The sequence below is a fragment of the Trachypithecus francoisi genome, unplaced genomic scaffold (genome assembly GCF_009764315.1).
Source record: "Trachypithecus francoisi isolate TF-2019V2 unplaced genomic scaffold, Tfra_2.0 Lachesis_group5, whole genome shotgun sequence".
Classification (NCBI taxonomy): domain Eukaryota; kingdom Metazoa; phylum Chordata; class Mammalia; order Primates; family Cercopithecidae; genus Trachypithecus; species Trachypithecus francoisi.
Window position 1 is genome coordinate 10,620,732 of NW_022681470.1, and position 19,605 is coordinate 10,640,336.

The window sequence follows — 19,605 nt, forward strand, 5'->3', positions numbered from 1 at the left end:
CAGCCAAAGAAGGAATTGGGAATTAGTGAGTGGGAAGATTGATCTGAAATAATTACTTAAATTGAAGATCAGAGGCAGGAGATACAAAATATGAAAGAGAATAAAATATATCTTTAAAAAACAAAATGTGATAACTCTTATATAATAAATAACCTGATTTGTCTTTGTCCCCAGTTCCTGGGAGTACATCTCTAAATATTTGGAATTTCCTGAGTGAAGGGGGTATCTTTGTTATTTATGATAAGCCCTGGTAGTTCATATCAAGATGATTGATACTGTGTCTCTAGTTAGTTTATGCTAATGGGGTGACTCAGGGTAGAGGTGCCCATACCTGAAAGACCAACTATGGCTTTGAGCCATGTGTTATCTATCCAACATCTGGGAAGAGGAGGAGGGATGAAGATGGATTTCAATCCCATGGCCAAGGATTCAATCAATCCTTCCTATATTATGAAATTCCAATAAAAACTCTGGATACTAAAGTTCAGTTGAACTTCCCTGGCTAATAGTATTCTATGCTTATTATTTACAATCATGTGCTAGGAAAATGATGCATTCTGACTCCACGGGAAAAGGACATAGAAGTTTCACATTTAGGGCCCTTGTTTTATGCCTGTTCTTTTGACTAGCTCTGATTGGTATCCTTTTTTGTTATAATAAAAGTATACTTTATAGTATAGTGTACCGGTGGTAAAATACAGCACTTTCCTGAATTCCATAAGTTATTCTACTGAATTATTAAACCTGAAGGGGAAGTAGAACCTCCAAATTTGTATCCAGTTGGTCAGAAGTGCAGGAGGCTTCAAGACTGCCGAGCACGTAGCTGGTGTCTAAAGTGAGGGCAGTTCTGTGGAGGACTGTGCCTTTAACCAATGAAGTTTGGCCTGGTTTAGGGTAGTTTGTGCCAGAAGTCATTACAATAACATACTTTCAGTCAGAGCCAAAGAAGGAAAAACCTGAGTGTTGGCCTGATCCATTTATGTTTTAGACAGAATGCTTTAGAAAGATACAGAGAACGTGGCCGGGCGCGGTGGCTCACGCCTGTAATCCCAGCACTTTGGGAGGCCGAGGCGGGCGGATCACAAGGTCAGGAGATCGAGACCACGGTGAAACCCTGTCTCTACTAAAAATACAAAAAATTAGCCGGGCGCGGTTGCGGGTGCCTGTAGTCCCAGCTACTCGGGAGGCTGAGGCCGGAGAATGGCGGGAACCCGGGAGGCGGAGCTTGCAGTGAGCCGAGATCGCGCCACTGCACTCCAGCCAGGGGGACAGAGCGAGACTCCGTCTCAAAAAAAAAAAGAAAGAAAGAAAGAAAGAAAGACACAGAGAACGTGTGAGTGAGCCTGTTACATGTTATGGATGACCACGGAGGTACAAAATCAAGGTGGAAAGACTGACTGTAACAGATATTCAATAAATTAATTGAATTCAGAAATTCAGCTCTAAGGTCAGTCAGGCCTCTGGAAAGCCTGCAATATCAATGAAGGGTCCACAAATTACTTTTTATTCTAAAAGTGTCCTTAGAAATGATCCATCGAAGGGCCTCAGCCTCTGTGTAGGCTTTGGCTTCCTCCCGCTCTGTAGCTCTGCCTCACCCATGGCTTGTTCTGTGTCCTCCTCATCCTCTCTGTCTCATGGCTGCTGCATCTTTGTTGCTTCTCCTGATTCATGAATGGCTTCTGCCCTTTCCCGTTTCTGTCTGAGTGTGCCTTTGTGAAGGGTTTGCATTCAAATTCCAGACATGACAAGGCATGATGCACTGGTCACCAGACATGGAGGGCATCTCTTTGGGGAACAGTCCTCACAGCAGGATTTCTCACAGACTGACAGTCTCCCTAAAGCCCTACCTATAAGATACTGACTGACCTTGTGCCCAGAACTGACCCTCTATCCAATCCATTATCCCAAACACTGCTGGTTCACATGGCGTTGACAAGTATACCAAGAACCTCTTTTGGCTACTCTGCACAGAATTCAGCTAGAGGTAGAACAAGTGGAATAAATAGTTTGGATTCCTCTCAGTAACTTGTATGCATGTAAATCTTGTCTGTTCTTCATCTACTGGTTATTCTAGTTTCTTAAAGGCAAAATATATGTTCATCTTTTGTCTTCTTAACCCCTAGCGTAGTGACTGAAATTTAGATTTAGTATATCCTCAGTACTCAATATACTCAATAAATCTTAATGACCATTTGCAGCTAAACTCATATTCTGACTTGGTACTGCATGTTTGAAAATCTAACACAGTGCAATTTATTTTTAGCATCCTTCTAATGCCATTGTCCTATTTGATGTAGTCCAAATTGTAAAGACACATACTTATTCCTCCCCAGTAAAAAGAGTTTCAGTGGCATGATTAATACAAGTTCATCTATACATATTGCTGACAGCTTCTAATAAAAGCCCCATCTTTTTTATTGTACTTTAAGTTCTAGGGTACATGTATACAACGTGCAAGTTTGTTACATATGTATACATGTGCCATGTTGGTGTGCTGCACCCATTAACTCATCATTTACATTAGGTGTATTTCCTAATGCTATCCCTCCCCCTTCTCCCCACCCCATAACAGGCCCCGGTGTGTGATGTTCCCTTTCCTGTGTCCAAGTGTTCTCACTGTTCAATTCCCACCTGTGAGTGAGAACACGCAGTGTTTGGTTTTTTGTCCTTGCGATAGTTTGCTGAGAATGATGGTTTCCAGCTTCATCCATGTTGCTACAAAGGACATGAACTCATTCTTTTTTATGGCTGCACGGTATTCCATGGTGTATATGTGAGACATTTTCTTAATCTAGTCTAACATTGATGAACACTTGGTTGGTTCCAAGTCTTTGCTATTGTGAAGAGTGCCATAATACACATACGTGTGCATGTGTCTTTATAGCAACATGATTTGTAATCCTTTGGGTATATACCCAGTAATGGGATGGCTGGGTCAGATGGTATTTCTAGTTCTATATCCTTGAGGAATCGCCACACTGTCTTCCACAATGGTTGAACTAATTTATACTCCCACCAACAGTGTAAAAGTGTTCCTATTTCTCCATATCCTCTCCAGCACCTGTTGTTTCCTGACTTTTTAATGATCACCATTCTAACTGGTGTGAGATGATATCTCACTGTGGTTTTGCTTTGCATTTCTGTGATGGCCAGTGATGATGAGCATTTTTTCATGTGTCTGTTGGCTGCATAAATGTCTTCTTTTGAGAAGTGTCTGTTCATATCCTTTGTCCACTTTTTGATGGGGTTGTTTTTTTCTTGTAAGTTTGTTTGAGTTCTTTGTAGATTATGGATATTAGCCCTTTGTCATATGAGTAGATTGCAAAAATTTTCTCCCATTCTGTAGGTTGCCTGTTCACACTGATGGTAGTTTCTTTTGCTGTGCAGAAGCTCTTCAGTTTAATTAGATCCCATTCGTCACTTTTGGCTTTCGTTGCCATTGCTTTTGGTGTTTTAGACATGAAGTCCTTGCCCATGCCTATGTCCTGAATGGTATTGCCTAGGTTTTCTTCTAGGGTTTTTATGGTTTTAGTTCTAACATTTAAGTCTCTAAACCGTCTTGAATTAATTTTTGTATAAGGTATAAGGAAGGGATCCAGTTTCAGCTTTCTACATATGGCTAGCCAGTTTTCCCAGCACCATTTATTAAATAGGGAATCCTTCCCCCATTTCTTGTTTTTGTCAGGTTTGTCAAAGATCAGATGGTTGTAGATGTATGCTATTATTTCTGAGGGCTTTGTTCTGCTCCTTTGGTCTATATCTCTGTTTTGGTACCAGCACCATGCTGTTTTGGTTACTGTAGCCTTATAGTATAGTTTGAAGTCAGGTAGCATCATGCCTCCAGCTTTGTTCTTTTGGGTTAGGATTGTCTTGGCAATGTGGGCTCTTAAAAGCCCCTTTTTAAAAACGTGTTAAAAGGTCAGAGAAAATGTTGACTCAGAATTAGCAAACTAAAAATCTTTATAAAATTTTATTTTATTGGTCAAAAAGTAATTCTTTGTTGGCATGAGTTTGGACAAGATTAACAAAAGATTGTTCAACCCCCAATTTAACTTCAGGGTATTTGCATTAAGACATGTAAGAAATAATAGCTATAAAGTTTAAAATACATAAATGCTCTACATGAATGGCAAATTGTTAAATGGGAAGGAAAAAAACCATTCTGATATAATTCCTGCTTCATTTAATTCAGAGTTCAAGAAAAATTAAACTTTCTGAGATACATTATTCTTATTCATCAAACATCTCAACTTTTCCTTCAAACACTAGTATTTACATTTAATTACTTGTACTTACTCTTTTAAAAGAAAGACATGGTTTTAAGAAAAAACTCAAAATGACTTATATTTTGTTCATTAACATCAATTGCTCATATTCTTAACTTCACATATGCCATTGTAAAGTTAATTCCAGTTCAGTGGTTTCAGAAAAGAGTTTCTGGTGTTGACAGTAACTGCTAATCATCTTTAAGCATAAAACTGAAATATTTGCAGGCATTTTTAGACTATTATAACATATAATGGAAAAACCTTTCAAATGTAATTTTTCAGCTTTGTCATCATAAAATTAATTACACTTGAAGGGAATTCTAGCTTGTTTGTATTAGACAGGTGTATTGCTCATGAAAATATATAATTACAGGCCAAAAAAATGTTGGGAGCAATAAAACACTAATGGTGACCATGTCAGGAAGTTTTTGAAAGGAAGCATGTTACATTGCCACTATTCTAATCATCCAACCATCCCACACTGTTCACTGTGTGTTCAACTCACACTTTAGCTGGGTGCTTATGTAAACACTAGCAGAATTCACTTAGGAACCAGTACTGCCCAATTTCCTTTACTCTCAGTAGATGAATGACCTCACCTGGTACATCACACAAACAGGTAAATCATTAGGAGACTTCAATCTTCCAACACCAAACCTACATACCTTTGGAGCTGAAACATGTCTGTTTCTTGCTGTTACTGTGGAGAAAATGTCCCTTTTCTTATCCTGGGTCAGTTCCTCAACTTATGTTGAGACCCATTTTCGCACACTTATGCAGAATTCTTACACTATCAATCACTCTTCTTTTCCTGTATTTTTCTTCTCTCTCTATTTATTGACTTCACTCTATAACCAGTTACTGTTCTAGCTACCCTCCTGGAGTGAAAACTTTCAAAATAACAGTGTTTTCTTGACTTGCCATGTTCATTTTCTCACCTCCCAAAACTCAGTCCTCTTCAAGCTGACTTACATCTCTTTCTCTACCAAAACAACCCTGCAGAGGTTGTCAGTGACCCCAGTGACAATAAATCTAATTGAAATTTTTGGTTCTTGATCTTCCTTAACCTAATTTTGAGATATACAAACAGAATGTCTTCATATACATATATATAGTGAGCTGATTACTCTAGTCACACTAATGAACATATCCATCACCTCACATAGTTTTATAACATAGTTTTATAACTACGTGAGGTGAAAACACTTAAGATCTACTGTCTTAGCAAATCTCAAGTACACAATACAGTATTATTAACTATAGCCTCCATGCTATATATTCGATCTCCAGAAATCTTTCATTCTACGTAACTGAAACTTTGTACCCTTTGACCAACATCTGCCCATTTTCCTCACCACCAGGTCCTGCCCCTGCTAATCTCCATTCTACTTGACTTAACCTTTGAAGTGACTCTGTCTACCCCCCTTCAACTCTTGGTATTGACGGCACCATACAACATTGCTTTTATCTGTCTACTTCCCAATTTCCCTGGCATCCTTCTCTGTATAATCTTTTAAGTAGGTAGCTTCTCAGAAATTAAACATACCCCTTCCCTTTATTTTCACTCTATACTCTTGCTTTAAGCAAGCTTATGGCTTCAAACACCAGCCAGCTGTCAATGAGTTCCAATAGAAATATGTAGCCCAGACCTTTTAAGTTCCTGTACCAATAAATCCAACTGCCTATACAGCATGAAGCTCTGAGGGGACATCAAATTCAGGATGTCCCCAAACTTAGGCTCTCACTCTGCAAACCTGGCCTGCCTTTAGTCATCCATAGCTCAGTAAATGGCACACCTGCAGGCTGTGCATATCAGAAACCTATAAGCCAATCCTGATACCCCTTCATCTTCACCAGCCCATTTAACCCATCATCAAGTCCTGCCATTTACTTCTTACCTAACTCCCACATCATTCATTCTCTGTCTCTACCACCAACAGCCTAGAACAAATGACCTTCGTCTCTTAACGGACTACTCTTAATGCTTTCTAACTGACCTCACCTATATCCAGTACTGACCTTCAATCCATTCTTCACACCATAGTCACAGCAAGCTTTACAAAATGTCAATCTTGAAAATGTCAATCTTATTTATTGTTTATTTCAAAATGTATATCTTGTTTATTTTATTCTCTACCTTAACACATTGTAATGGAGTTCCACCGCTCTCATGATGAAGAGCAAATTATTTTACATGGTCTACAAGCCTCTGTGACTGGCCTATGCCTGCCTGTCTTGTAGTACTACCCTCTCCTTTCTCTCCACCCTGGCAACACCATCCTTGTTTTTAAGTTATTCTCTGCCAGGCTCATTTTACTGTTTTTCCTTCATTGCAGTTATCACAATACTTTCATATCTATTTCCTGAATATTTGATTTTGTCTCCACTAAAAAGACTGTTGCAAAAATCAGGACTAGAAACAAGAGTATTTTATCCCAAAGCATCTTGTTCACACATAGTAGGTGATCTACATTGACCTATTGGATGAGTATCTGCATTACAGACATTAGATTTGTAACTCATCGGTTAAAACCATGGGAGTGGAGGAGCTAACCTAGAATGAGAAGAGAAGTGGGTCCAAGAAAGAACCTCAGGGAGAGCTGACATCACAACTACCCAAGAAAGAAGGTGCAGGCTATGTATTCATTTCAACTGAATATGAAATTTCTCATACATAAGCTTTTATCCTTTCCTTATCGAGGATAGACTCACTTCATAGCCTAATGTTAAATAAGTAACCACTTCACCTGTTTTCATTGACAAGCAATTGCCACTGAGTTTTTCTCCTTAGGTTCCCCAAGACATGGTTTCTTCAGTGACTGGCAGCACAGCTGTGCCATACACATCTCTGCCAGCTGCAAAGTTTCGCTCTTTGAGAGGCTGGTAGGACTGCAGGTTATGGGCCATTTGGATAAAGTAGGCTGTGTTAAGCTTTATTCTGCCTTCTGAAAGTTACACTTCAGTCATCTACCTCCCTTCTCCTGGGAAGCACAGCTTCAATATCCCAATAACAAGGACCAAGAAAATACAACAGAATGAGAAAATCTAGAAGAAACAGAACCTCCTAAAAGGAGGTACAAGATAAATGATAGGATATCTACTTAAATTTGAATCTCAGATAAATAACAAATAATTTTTAGTACAAATATATCCATGCAATATTATATTTACACTAAAAAAGTTTATTAAAAATGTATATTTAGGCCAGGCGCAGTGGCTCAAGCCTGTAATTCCAGCACTTTGGGAGGCTGAGACGGGCGGATCACGAGGTCAGGTGATCGAGACCAGCCTGGCTAACATGGTGAAACCCCGTCTCTACTAAAAAAAAAAAAACAAAAAACTAGCCGGGCGAGGTGGCGGGCGCCTGTAGTCCCAGCTACTTGGGAGGCTGAGGCAGGAGAATGGTGTAAACCCGGGAGGCAGAGTTTGCAGTGAGCTGAGACTCGGCCACTGCACTCCAGCCTGGGCGATAGAGCGAGACTCCGTCTCAAAAAAAAAAAAAAAAAAAAAAAGAAATGTATATTTAAATGAGAATGCTAGGTATTTATTTGCTAAATTTGGTAACCCCAGCTGACATGCACATGTTCATCCATTCATTCGCTTAGTAAATATATTTTGAGTGCAACTATGTTTCATTTACTGTTCTAGCTGCTGGGAGTCAGCAGTGAACAAGACAAAAATTCTTCCTGGAGCTTTTAGTTCACAATAAAAACCAAACCTAGATGCCTGTGGAATCTGAAAGGCTGCACTGCCTGAGGGGTGGGTCCAGTCTACCACTCTGCACAAAGTATTCCCCAGTCAAAAGATACGCAGTTGGCCCATGAATATTTGCAGTCCACTTATTAAAGCACTATTTCCTTAAGGGGATAGTCACACCAAAGTATTAACAGTGATTGTCGTTGAGTTTGTGAATTTGAATGCTCTTACTTTTCCTACTTCTCTGCATTCTCTACATTTTCTAAATGAGTACATATTACTTGTAAAAATACTATAAAGTTTTCCCGTGACTCGAGCTGCCAGTACAACTTTTTTATTCTTTATTAGTTTAAATATTTTTTATTATTTATCAATGAATGGTTCAAGACCTAATCTGCATCATTAGCGGGAAGTCTATAATGTGCTTCTTAGATGCCTCTTACCTCCTGAATTGTCCAGGTACTTTTTAGAAGTCCAAAAGTAGAGGAGGGTTGGGAGGGCAGACATATCCTCACCCAAGCAATGCCAGAGCTAGAATCTGCTTACTGTCTCCTGAAGTCTCTATTCCTGTTGAAGGCTTACCTGTACCCACCCCACCAGCAGGATCTGAGCTTCCACCTAACCAGAAACTTGCCCAGGCCTGTCTGTAGAAGGGTCCACCCAGTCCTTCAATGTTAAAATAATCTAATGTGCCGCTAAGTGTCCATAGATAAGGGCTCAGATCTTTCCATTGCAACACACAGCTGCCACCCAGGGACCAGCTGGCCTTCACATGTCTACTCATGGCTGCTTGTGCTGTATCCACCCACTTCCCTGGTCCAGAACAATCCAATCTCCTCCCCAACCAGAAATCCATACTTTAGAGGTCCAGCAGCCTTCCCTTTTAAATGCACAAAACATGAAAGACCTGATTATACTCCTCTTCTCTATACAATAAGTAGAGTTATTGTTCAGCCTCACCCATCTAAAAGAAGCTACATCAATGATGCTAGGAGTTCTTATTCTTCCCCAGGAACCTCATCAGCGATTCCAGGGAGACCAATACCATTCCTTGAAGATGGGCAATTCTCTTCCAAAATTCTAAGACATATTTTTGGCTCTTCTTTCAGTGGAGGCAAAAGGACAAACGTAATCCCTAGAAGGATATTACACTGCATTTACATTAAAATGTAAAATAAATCACCTTGCACTCACATCTCGTCATTCAGCAATGGACTTGATATGGATTTCTTAAGCTCTTATGTCAGGCAAAGCTTTCTTCTCATTAACTTTATCTTACTAGGTAATTCATAATGGTAGAGCCACCCATTTGGGCTAATTTTTAAAATTAAAAATAATGCTGAATGAACCAGGGTAACGCATCCTGACCCATAAATGTAACTTTTTTTTTTTTTTTTTTTAGATGGAGTCTCGCTCAGTCACCCAGGCTGGAATGCAGTGGCGTAGTCTCGGCTCACTCACTGCAACATCCGCCTCCCGGGTTCAATCGATTCTTCTGCCTCAGCCTCCTGAGTAGCTGGGACTACAGGGCACACACCACCACGCCCGGTTAATTTTTGTATTTATATTTGTATTTTTAAATTTTTATTATTATTATTATTATTATTGAGACGGAGTCTCACTCTGTCGCCCAGGCTGGAGTGCAGTGGCGCGATCTGGACTCACTGCAAGCTCCACCTCCCGGGTTCACTCCATTCTCCTGCCTCAGCCTCCCGAATAGCTGGGACTACAGGCGCCCGCCACCATGTCCAGCTAATTTTTTTGTATTTTTTAGTAGAGACAGGGTTTCACCATATTGGCCAGGCTGGTCTCTAACTTCTGACCTTGTGATCCGCCTGCCTCAGCCTCCCAAAGTGCTGGGATTATAGGCGTGAGCCACCGTCCCCAGCTATTTGTTTTTTTATAATAGTTTAATAATATTTTATTTCATTGCTATTGACATGGTCTCATGCCTAAATAATTCGTAACTACCCATATATAGTTTTTTTTTTTTTTTAATAGAAGTTGCCTTAAACAGACTTTTTATCATGAGAAAAAAACAGGAAGATTTTTCAATTTATCTCAGGCTACTAGCTAACATTTTGATCAGATTGAGGCAAAACGATAATTAAACAAGTTAAGCCCAAATCGTGTAAGGCTTGTGTCATAGGATTTTAGTGCAGTAAGAGGACTTTAAATATGAGCACCAATGATGCTTTTATTATACAGCTGACAAAACTGAGACCCAGAGGCAAATGTACAGAATTACACAACTAGCTTGGCATCCATTCAGCAACACATTAGTTGACAATTCTTATGTACCAGTCCTGGAGTGGGAAATCTAAGGATGAGTAAACTGCTCATGGAGGAGTTCACTGTCTTCATCAAAGTTGGAAATAGGACCCAGGTCTCCTCAATCCTGGGCAAAGGTCTCTCTTTCCCAGAAAGGCAGGCTACTGGAATGGCCCCTCCTCTATTTGGGACATTGGAATAAAACGCCATTTAATGCCTGGTTTCATTAGTAAATACTTACCAACCCCACATCCTGAGAGTTTCACTAACCATCAAGGAATCACCTGCAACAAGTAGACTAATCAACTTGGAAAACAAAGTAGATTTGGGAAATTAATTATTTCCAAAGTCATACAAATAACATTCAACCCAATGGTATTATCCAATTCCCACAGGACTTCCAATGTTTTCTCCTTCATTTCAAGCCACTGCTAAATTATCTATGCCCCGGAGCATGAAAATGCAGTGCATACATCATAAAGTCTGTTTTTTTTCTATGCTATTGCAGAAATGTCAATTTGCCACATCATTTAGTATCAGAGAAGAAAGCTCCAGATGGGATGGGAGGAAGCATGAGCAATGGGCCTGATCACTTCGGGGGAAAAACTTGGGAATTTCTGACCAAAGTGAATTTATACAGCTTCAAAGAAAGGTATTAACATGTACATAAACGATGAGGTCAAAAGAACCGGCTACCCTTCCTAGTTCGTCTCAGTTTTTATTTCAATTGTATTTACTTGTAATTCTCTCCCCATCATTGACCCCCTTGAGCTACACAGAACACCACCATCACCTGTTGTTTTAATTTGTTTACTTATTTATTTTTATAACTTATTGATGGCTTCTCATGCTGAGACAAAACCCAGACTTATCTACCTTGGCAAGCACGAATCTAAATTTTTTAACTACACAGAAGAAAATCTATATGCACATACTGCCAGAGGAAGCAGCTGCAAGAAGCTATTTGCTTCTATGGAAAAGTCCTTAGGCTAGGATTTAGGAGAGCTGGGATCTGCGTCCAGGTCTGACAAGAGATCTAAATTATTCATGCTTTTATTCTCACTCCTTGTGCCTGGCACAGGAGATGAGCTAAGGCTACATCGTCCATCAGACTCAGCTCTCAACACAAATCCCCTTCTCCACTGGGTATGACCCTTGACTGTCTCCCACCAACATCCTGTCGGTTCCTTCTTCTGCATGTTTATTGATCATTTCTGCCCTTTGCCCTTTAATATTTATTAGTCATTAATTCATCAAATCAAGACTAGCCTCTTTCAATACCATCTATTTTATCACACTCAAGCATCATCAGCTGAAACTCAAATGCCACCGTTGGACAGTTTCAACTCTAATGTCACTGGCCTCCCCCTGCTCTCCAGTCCTAGTCCTTCCATCTGTATCACATATTTTGTCACTTGATTATATAATGTCTCATATTGGTGTTTGAGATCTTTTTGTGGTTGCACTTTTTCTGAATTGCCTCACTGTATTTGCCTTGACACTCATCTAAGTCTTGAACTCCTTCTTTATATAGTCTAAAGTCCTAGTTTCTTGTCCCAATTCTCTCTCAAATATGCCCAATTAGTCTGAGCAAAGCCAGTTGCTCTCCATTTTCTTATATAAAAAATTAGGACCTGCCTAAAATGGTTTGCAACTCTAATATTCTGTAAGTCAATGATTTTATGTATTGTTTATAAATTCAGATTTGTCTTTTTTGGTTTTACTATTAATACTCCTTTCAACTCCCAGCAAAATTACAGCATATAATAGATGCTTAATCCAGGAAGAAGTTTGACAGAGGCCAGTGAGATTATTTCTCTGGCTACTCTTTGTGGAAGTGGCCAGAATTCCAGGGGTTAAAGTCAGGTGTCTTTGGAAGTATCCCTCAACTCCTAAAGCCTTTGCTATTATGCTAAGAGCATCAGAGGTCTCTTTTTTTTCTCTTCGAAGCACAGCAGAAGATTATACAAATGCAGCTCAGTATTTATTGGGAGCCTAAAAAATCCATCTTCAGAGCTTACAATTTTCAACCAACAAGGGGCAGTTCTCTTACCTCCAAAGAGCAGGGTCTTCTGTCTCCTTAAATAAAGAGAAATGCATGGCACGTCACATGTCAAGCAGACCCGATTTAAGAAGAAAGAAATGCAGTGATCAACAGTTTCAGTTTGCAATTTGCAAACAAAGAGTGAGATCTGATCATCCCGGCATGTTCCTCATTTTCTGCTTGAGGAGAAAATAAAGGAAATCTATGAGAACTGTCCTATGTTATTAAAATGAGATGATTGCTTCAGCCTTTCTAAAATGTTTTGTAATATTAATATTTCACTAATGACATTTGTAATATACTCTGTGATAAATGCCTGCCAAAGTCCTGCTCTCGCCAGTGTGGCTGTGTGGGACAATAACAGGCATGACCCCAGCCTCTTACACAGATTGGACTCATTTATTACCCAACGCCATTGCCAATTTGCATCTCTGATCCACAAACCATTTTTCCCCCACTGTTATCTAAATTTGTCCTTGCAGCTATTTTCATCAATTCTGGGGACTTGTGAGTAATAGCCTCACTGCAGGAAAGGGAGTTAGGAACTCTCCCGTGAGGCTATCAGATGAGGGCCACAGTCAGCTTCCAGGGCAGACTCCCAGTGAGAGATCTTTTGAACTTGCCGCTCCCCCAGTGGCAGGTATCAGCCTACAAGATAGTGGTTGGCAGGCTTCTGCTGAACTTGGAGGCACCCTACTTTATATTTTGTCAACATCACAAGGAATTCAGATGGCTCTGCAAAACCAGAGCTTTGAAGTTTAAAAAAAAGAAAAAAGCAACCTTGAATAGATTCTCTTGCTCTGATTCTAATCTATCATTTATCTGTGAGACTAAGAGAGAAAGAAAAAAGAGGAGAGTGATAAATGAATGGAGAAGGAGAATATGGGAGGAATTATCTGGAATATCTAGCACCCAGCCAGAAATGACAGCCCCCAAATCACACGCACAGATAAAACATGAGCTGCTGGCTGTTAAGCAAAATGCATAGGAACATTTTTAATTAGTTTATTCATGATTTGTTTGATTCATTCATTGATTCATTAACAAGTATCACTGTCAGATATTAGGCTAGGCATAGGGAATAGATGTGTGATTAATTATTGTTCAGAGACTCTTATCTTTAAATACCATAAGACTAAGTCTCTCCTATTTACTGTTATATCCACAAGCCTAGCATAGTATGTGACAGAGAGCATCTGATGAAAGAGATAATTGAGACAGAGAGAAAAAGCGAAAGAGAGAGGGAGGGAGAACAAGAAAATTAGGGTAAGACAGAGCGAATATTTTCCAAGATGTCCCTAGCATCTTGGAAAATATTTGACCCGGAGTTGGGGCTAGGTGAACATTAGTTATTTATAGTGGAATTAATATGGTTTATTTCCAAAGTATTGACTACCCTGTATGACTTGAGTCATTTGTCTTCAGACTGGATAAAAATATCCTAATACAAAAATTTCATTATTCTATTGATATTTGCTTACAGGGAGGTGAACACAGCAGCTACTTGTCTTCATTATATGTCTTTGTATGTGCACAAATATGCTTTGGCAAAATCATTTAACTAGTCTCACTTCTAGCGAAGGGCGTATCGAAGGTTAAAAAGAGTCTGTTTAACTGAATGCCGGGAGGACTGCTAGCCTTGGGGTGAAAGACAAGGCAGGGAGCAGAGGGGCTGAGGAGGGGCGTGTTGCTTCTTCCTAGGGCATTTTTGTGATGTTTAAGCTGAATTCTCAGATTATCATCCACCCATTCCATAAATATTGATTGAGGCCTTGCTATGTTGGAGGCATTGAGTTAGAAAGGACAGACTACACCCACCAAACCTGTGGTCACAAGGGACTTAGAGGAAGGAACAATTAAGATACTCTGAAAAAGACAAGGAGAGGGGAAGGCACCAAAATCATCGAGGGGAGAGAAGGGGCTGACCACAGTGGTTCACACCTATAATCCCAGAACTTTGGGAGGCCGAGGCATAAAGATTGCTTGAACCCAGTTCAAGCCTGCAGTGAGCCTTGATTGCACTACTGTACTCCAGTCTGGACAACAGAGTGAGACCCTGTCTCAACAAAAAAAGAAAAAAAGAGAAAAAAGAGGTGGGGGAGAGAATTTCCAGAGGAGATGATGCTTTAGTTAGGCTTTTTTGTTGTTTTGTTTGTTTTTTGAGATGGAGTGTTGCTGTGTCACCCAGACTGGAAAGCAGTGGCACAATCTCAGCTCACTGCAACTACCACCTCCCAGGTTCAAGCAATTCTTCCGCCTTAGCCTTCCAAGTAGCTGGGACTACAGGCGCACTTCACCGCACCCGCTAATTTTTGTATTTTTAGTAGAGACGGTGTTTCACCATATTGGCCAGACTGGTCTTGAACTCCTGACCTCATTATCTGCCCACCTCGGCCTCCCAAAGTGCTGGGATTACAGGTGTGAGCCATCACGCCCGGCCCAGTTAGGTTGTTTAAAAAAATAAAGGGCCAGGTGTGGTGGCTCATGCCTGTAATCCCAACACTTTGGGAGGCCGAGGTGGGCAGATCACGAGGTCAAGACATCAAGACGATTCTGTCCAACATGGTGAAACCCCGTCTCTACTAAAAATACAGAAAATTAGTGGGGCACAGTGGCACGTGCCTGTAGTCCCAGCTACTCGGAAGGCTGAGGCAGGAGAATCGCTTGAACCTGGGAGGCAGAGGTTGCAGTGAGCTGACTTTGGGCCACTGCACTCTAGCCTGGCAACAGAGAGAGACTCCATCTAAAAAATAAATAAACAAATAAAAATAAAAAATAAAAAAGTGGCTCTTGCCTGTAATCTCAGCACTTTGGGAGGCCAAGATGGGCAGATCACTTGAGGCCAGGAGTTCAAGACCAGCCTGGTCAATATGGTGAAACATATCTGTACTAAAAAGAAATCAGCCAGGAGTAGTGGTGTGTGCCTGTAATCCCAGCTACTCGGGAGTCTGGGCCACAAGAATTACTTGAACACAGGAGGCGGAGGTTGCAGTTAGCTGAGATTGCACCACTGCACTCCAGCCTGAGCAATAGAGTGAGATTCCATTTCAATAAATTTTAAAAAAGAAATAGCGTAAAAATAAAAAATAGAGTAATATAAATATATTAATATAAGTTAATATAATATATATATAAAAATAATATAGAGTAAGCAGGTGCACACACATAAAGGATAAGAGAGTATTTCAGAAAAATGCACATACCACAGCACAGGGGAGGAAGGGATCAGGGTGGGTTTAAGAAACTGCAGAGGCTTCTGCTTGACCAGCCGCTGGGAGAAAAGCCATGCTGGATAACCAGAGAGGACTAGGGTGGTCATGCCAAGGAGACTGGATCTTACAGGAAGTCTCACTCATATGCTGAGGTAAGCTCAAAAACACAGATGGGTGGCAGAAAATGAATTAGACCTTGCAAAACCAGATCCCCTGTAAAGCACAGGTGCAGGCCATTTAAATAATCAAGAGTTCACTCATCTAACCAGTACTGCCTGAGCATAAGAGGTAAGCAATGTGGAGAAGACAAAGGTGGGTATGACTGACCTTCAAACTTCGTGTAATCCAGGAGGGGATAGTAGAATACTGAGTCATCACTCCCTAAAAGGAGTACTGATAAGACAGCACAAGAAAACCAAATGAAGATGGAACGACCTCCAGCTGGGGGATTAGGCCGTGTGCTTCATGAAGAGAACCTGGAAAGCTCTAGCCCCAGGCCGTGGTCCTTAAGCTTAAGTGTGATCAAAATCACCTGGAAGGGTACTTAAACTCAATGCTGGGCCCAAGGCTGGAGTTTCTGATTCAGTAAACGTGGAGTGAGACCCACAATTTGCATTTCTAACAAGTCCCCAGGCCGTTCTGCTCCTGCTGATCTAAGAACAAAATTTCCAGAACCTCTGCTTCAAGGGAAAGTTAGGAATTGGGCAAATACAGATGAAGCTGTGGGCATTCCAGGAAGAGGAAACCGTGTACATAAAGGCACATGGGTAGAAAAGCAAAGCAATAGCCTGGTTACGATCAAGTTAGGGTCACATAGAAGGAGCACAGTGTACAGCTAATCCTTGAACAACATGGGTTGAACCTTGTGGGTCCATTTCTACACAGATGTTTTTCAACAGATCCAGTTGGTCGTCTGTATCCATGGGTTCCACACCTGCAAGCAAATGTGGATGGAAAATACAGTATTCATGGGATATGAAACCCACGGATGAGGGTTAACTTTACCTATATGCAGGTTCTGCAGGGCTGTCTGACACATTTGGGTGTGCTCAGATTTTGGGATCCTCAGGGGTCCTGGAACCAATCCCTTACAGATACCAAGGTATGATGATAAAAGATATCATCAGACTCAAAACCTTCGTGAATTAATTACCCAGTCAACTCCAGTTAGCTGAGAGCAATTGCGCTAGAATAGTTATCAGGCATAAAGCAATGACCAAAGTAAGAATAGCTATCACGTGACCTGCACCTTTCCTCCTAAATTTTCTACTTTTGAACTAGCCCACCTCACCAGGTGTGCCCACTCTCTAAACTGAAACAGCCGCTAGTACCAACCAATTCAGCCACTGGGTGCATAACTGATCCCTTCCCTCTAAACGAAAAAGAATTACAAAATCCCTTTAGTTTAGTCAAGGCAAGACTGGGAATTTGCAAAAGGAATTTTAACAGGGAAAGACACACCGTTTTCATTTCACCATTAAAAAAAAAATGTCTAGCCCAAACAAAGATGAACTTGGCTGGTGCAATTTCAAAACAGCTTACAAGGTATTAAAGGTAGAATTATATCTCCCCCAACAAAAATATTTTGAAGTCCTAACCCCCTCGTCCCTCAGAATGTAGCCTTATTTGGAAACAGTCTTTATGGCAGTAATCCAGTTAAAATGAGGTCATTCGGGTAGGCCTTAATCCAGTACTGCTGGTGTCCACATAAAAGAGGAAATCTGAACACAAACAGATACAAAGGGAAGACTGTGAAGGCACGGGGAGTACACTGATGTGTACAGACCAGGATCAGAGGGATGTATCTACAAGTCAAGGAATATCAAGGGTTTCTGGTAACCACCAGAAGATAAAGATACAAGGAAGTTCTTCCCTATAGGTTTCATGGCCCCACTGACAGCTTAGTCTCAAACTTCTGGCCTCTAGCACTTTGAGACAACAAACTTCTGTTGTTCTGAGTCACCCAGTCAGCAGTACTTTGTTAGGGCAGCCCTAGTAAACTGTTGCAGAAGGCAATTTCCAATTCATTTTTTTTTTTTTTTTTTTTTTTGAGGCGGAGTCTCGCTCTGTCGCCCGGACTGGAGTGCAGTGGCCGGATCTCAGCTCACTGCAAGCTCCGCCTCCCGGGTTTACGCCATTCTCCTGCCTCAGCCTCCCGAGTAGTTGGGACTACAGGCGCCCGCCACCTCGCCTAGTTTTTGTATTTTTAGTAGAGACGGGGTTTCACCGTGTTAGCCAGGATGGTCTCGATCTCCTGACCTCGTGATCTGCCCGTCTCGGCCTCCCAAAGTGCTGGGATTACAGGCTTGAGCCACCGCGCCTGGCCAATTTCCAATTCTTTACATACACACAGGCACACACCCACACATACCACACACATCTTGGCATTTGTCATTTTAAATAGTATATCCACACGTTGCCTGCTGTCCTATGAAGTAGCCTTTGTAATCAGAGTAATAGCCCTCATTCTCTACCACAATTGCATGGAAAGATTTGTTTTGTAATTTTTTTGGGTAATGATAAAGAGGATATGTTTCCCAGGGGTTCCCTTGTTCTTTGGGTGACAGTATAAAATTAGCTGTTACCACCCACACTCAAATGAAAAGCCAATCAATGGTGCAGTGGCACCTGTCAATCTCGGGCCTGCCCAGCTGTCAGTCAATCTGGCCATAAACTTCGTTCCTTCTGCCCACTTTGTCTTGATCTTGAGAGGAGGAGTAATTTCCCACAGGCTTGCACAAATAATTAATAAGTGGGCAGGAGCCACTTTAAATGCCATGTCTACAGAAATTCTAAGAACGCTGCTTGAAATCATTAGAGTCAGGGTCTTTCCCCTTCTGTTAGTATTTTAAAAGTTAGAATTAGAACCCATGACAATTATATGCTTTGATAGATATGGTATGTTGGAGGAGACCCTACTGGTCTATGGTGCTCAAAACTTACTGTCACCTGTAAAGACAACATGTCAACCGCATGGTCTAGAGAGGAGACAACATGATCCAAACTTAAGTAGATGGTATAATTAAAGGTGGGGGAAGGGCAGGAACTTCAACAGAGAGTCCGTCTGGGCCAGAAATTTTACATTAACCTTATCTGTAATTCCCCACCCCAAAGTCCTTAATTTTATTTTATTATTTTATTTTTATTTGCATATATTCATGGGGTACAAATGCAATTGTGCTACATTGATATATTGCATTGTGGTGAAGTCAGGACTTTTAGTGCAGAAGTTTTAAATTTTAGCTCTTTTTCTTTCTTTAGCAACTTAGTCTCCTACCTCTTTCTTAATCTCTTCTTTCACTTTCAGAAACAGGAATAGCAACATATGGTTGACCCTTGAACAATACGGGTTTCAACCGCACGGGTCCACTTATACACAGGTATATACACCTCTGCCACCCCTGAGACAGCAAGACCAACCCCTCTTCTTCATACTAAATGTGAAGATGACAAAGATTAAAACCTTTCTGGTGATCCACTTCCACTTAATGAATAGGAAACATATATCCTCTTCCTTATGATTTCTTAATAACGTTTTCTTTTCTCTAGCTTTATTATGAGTACAGTATATAATATAATACATATACATAATATGTGTCCATCAACTGTTTATGTTATTGGTAAGGCTTCTGGTCAACAATAGGCTATTAGTGAAACTACCTTTGCAAAATTATGAAGAGAAATCTGACATAATTGACTCTATCTTGCGTCTAATCTCCAAACTGTCGTTGGTCATTCCTGGGAGTAGTCCAAGCTAACTTTGGGAGAAATTTAGTTTATGATTTAACCTTAAAGCAGGGTTCATAATAGCCCTTCCCAAAACTAAACCACCTTTGTAAGACTAATGAAAGTCTACAAGGTTAGGATGAGAGGGGCTGGAATTCTGCCAAGATCTAGGTGTACTTATAGATAACCAGGCATATTGTTCTGTACATTATGAGATGTATAACTTCCCCCAGTTACTCTCATAGATAACATGACTACTGTAGAACCTAAGATTGATATGTTGGGGTATTTTTCAGGCTTTTGCATTCTGGCAACTGACTGACCCCCCACCCAAAGGCAGACTTGTGACTCATGATCCAACTGGTCCTGCGGCCCCATGATCCAGAAG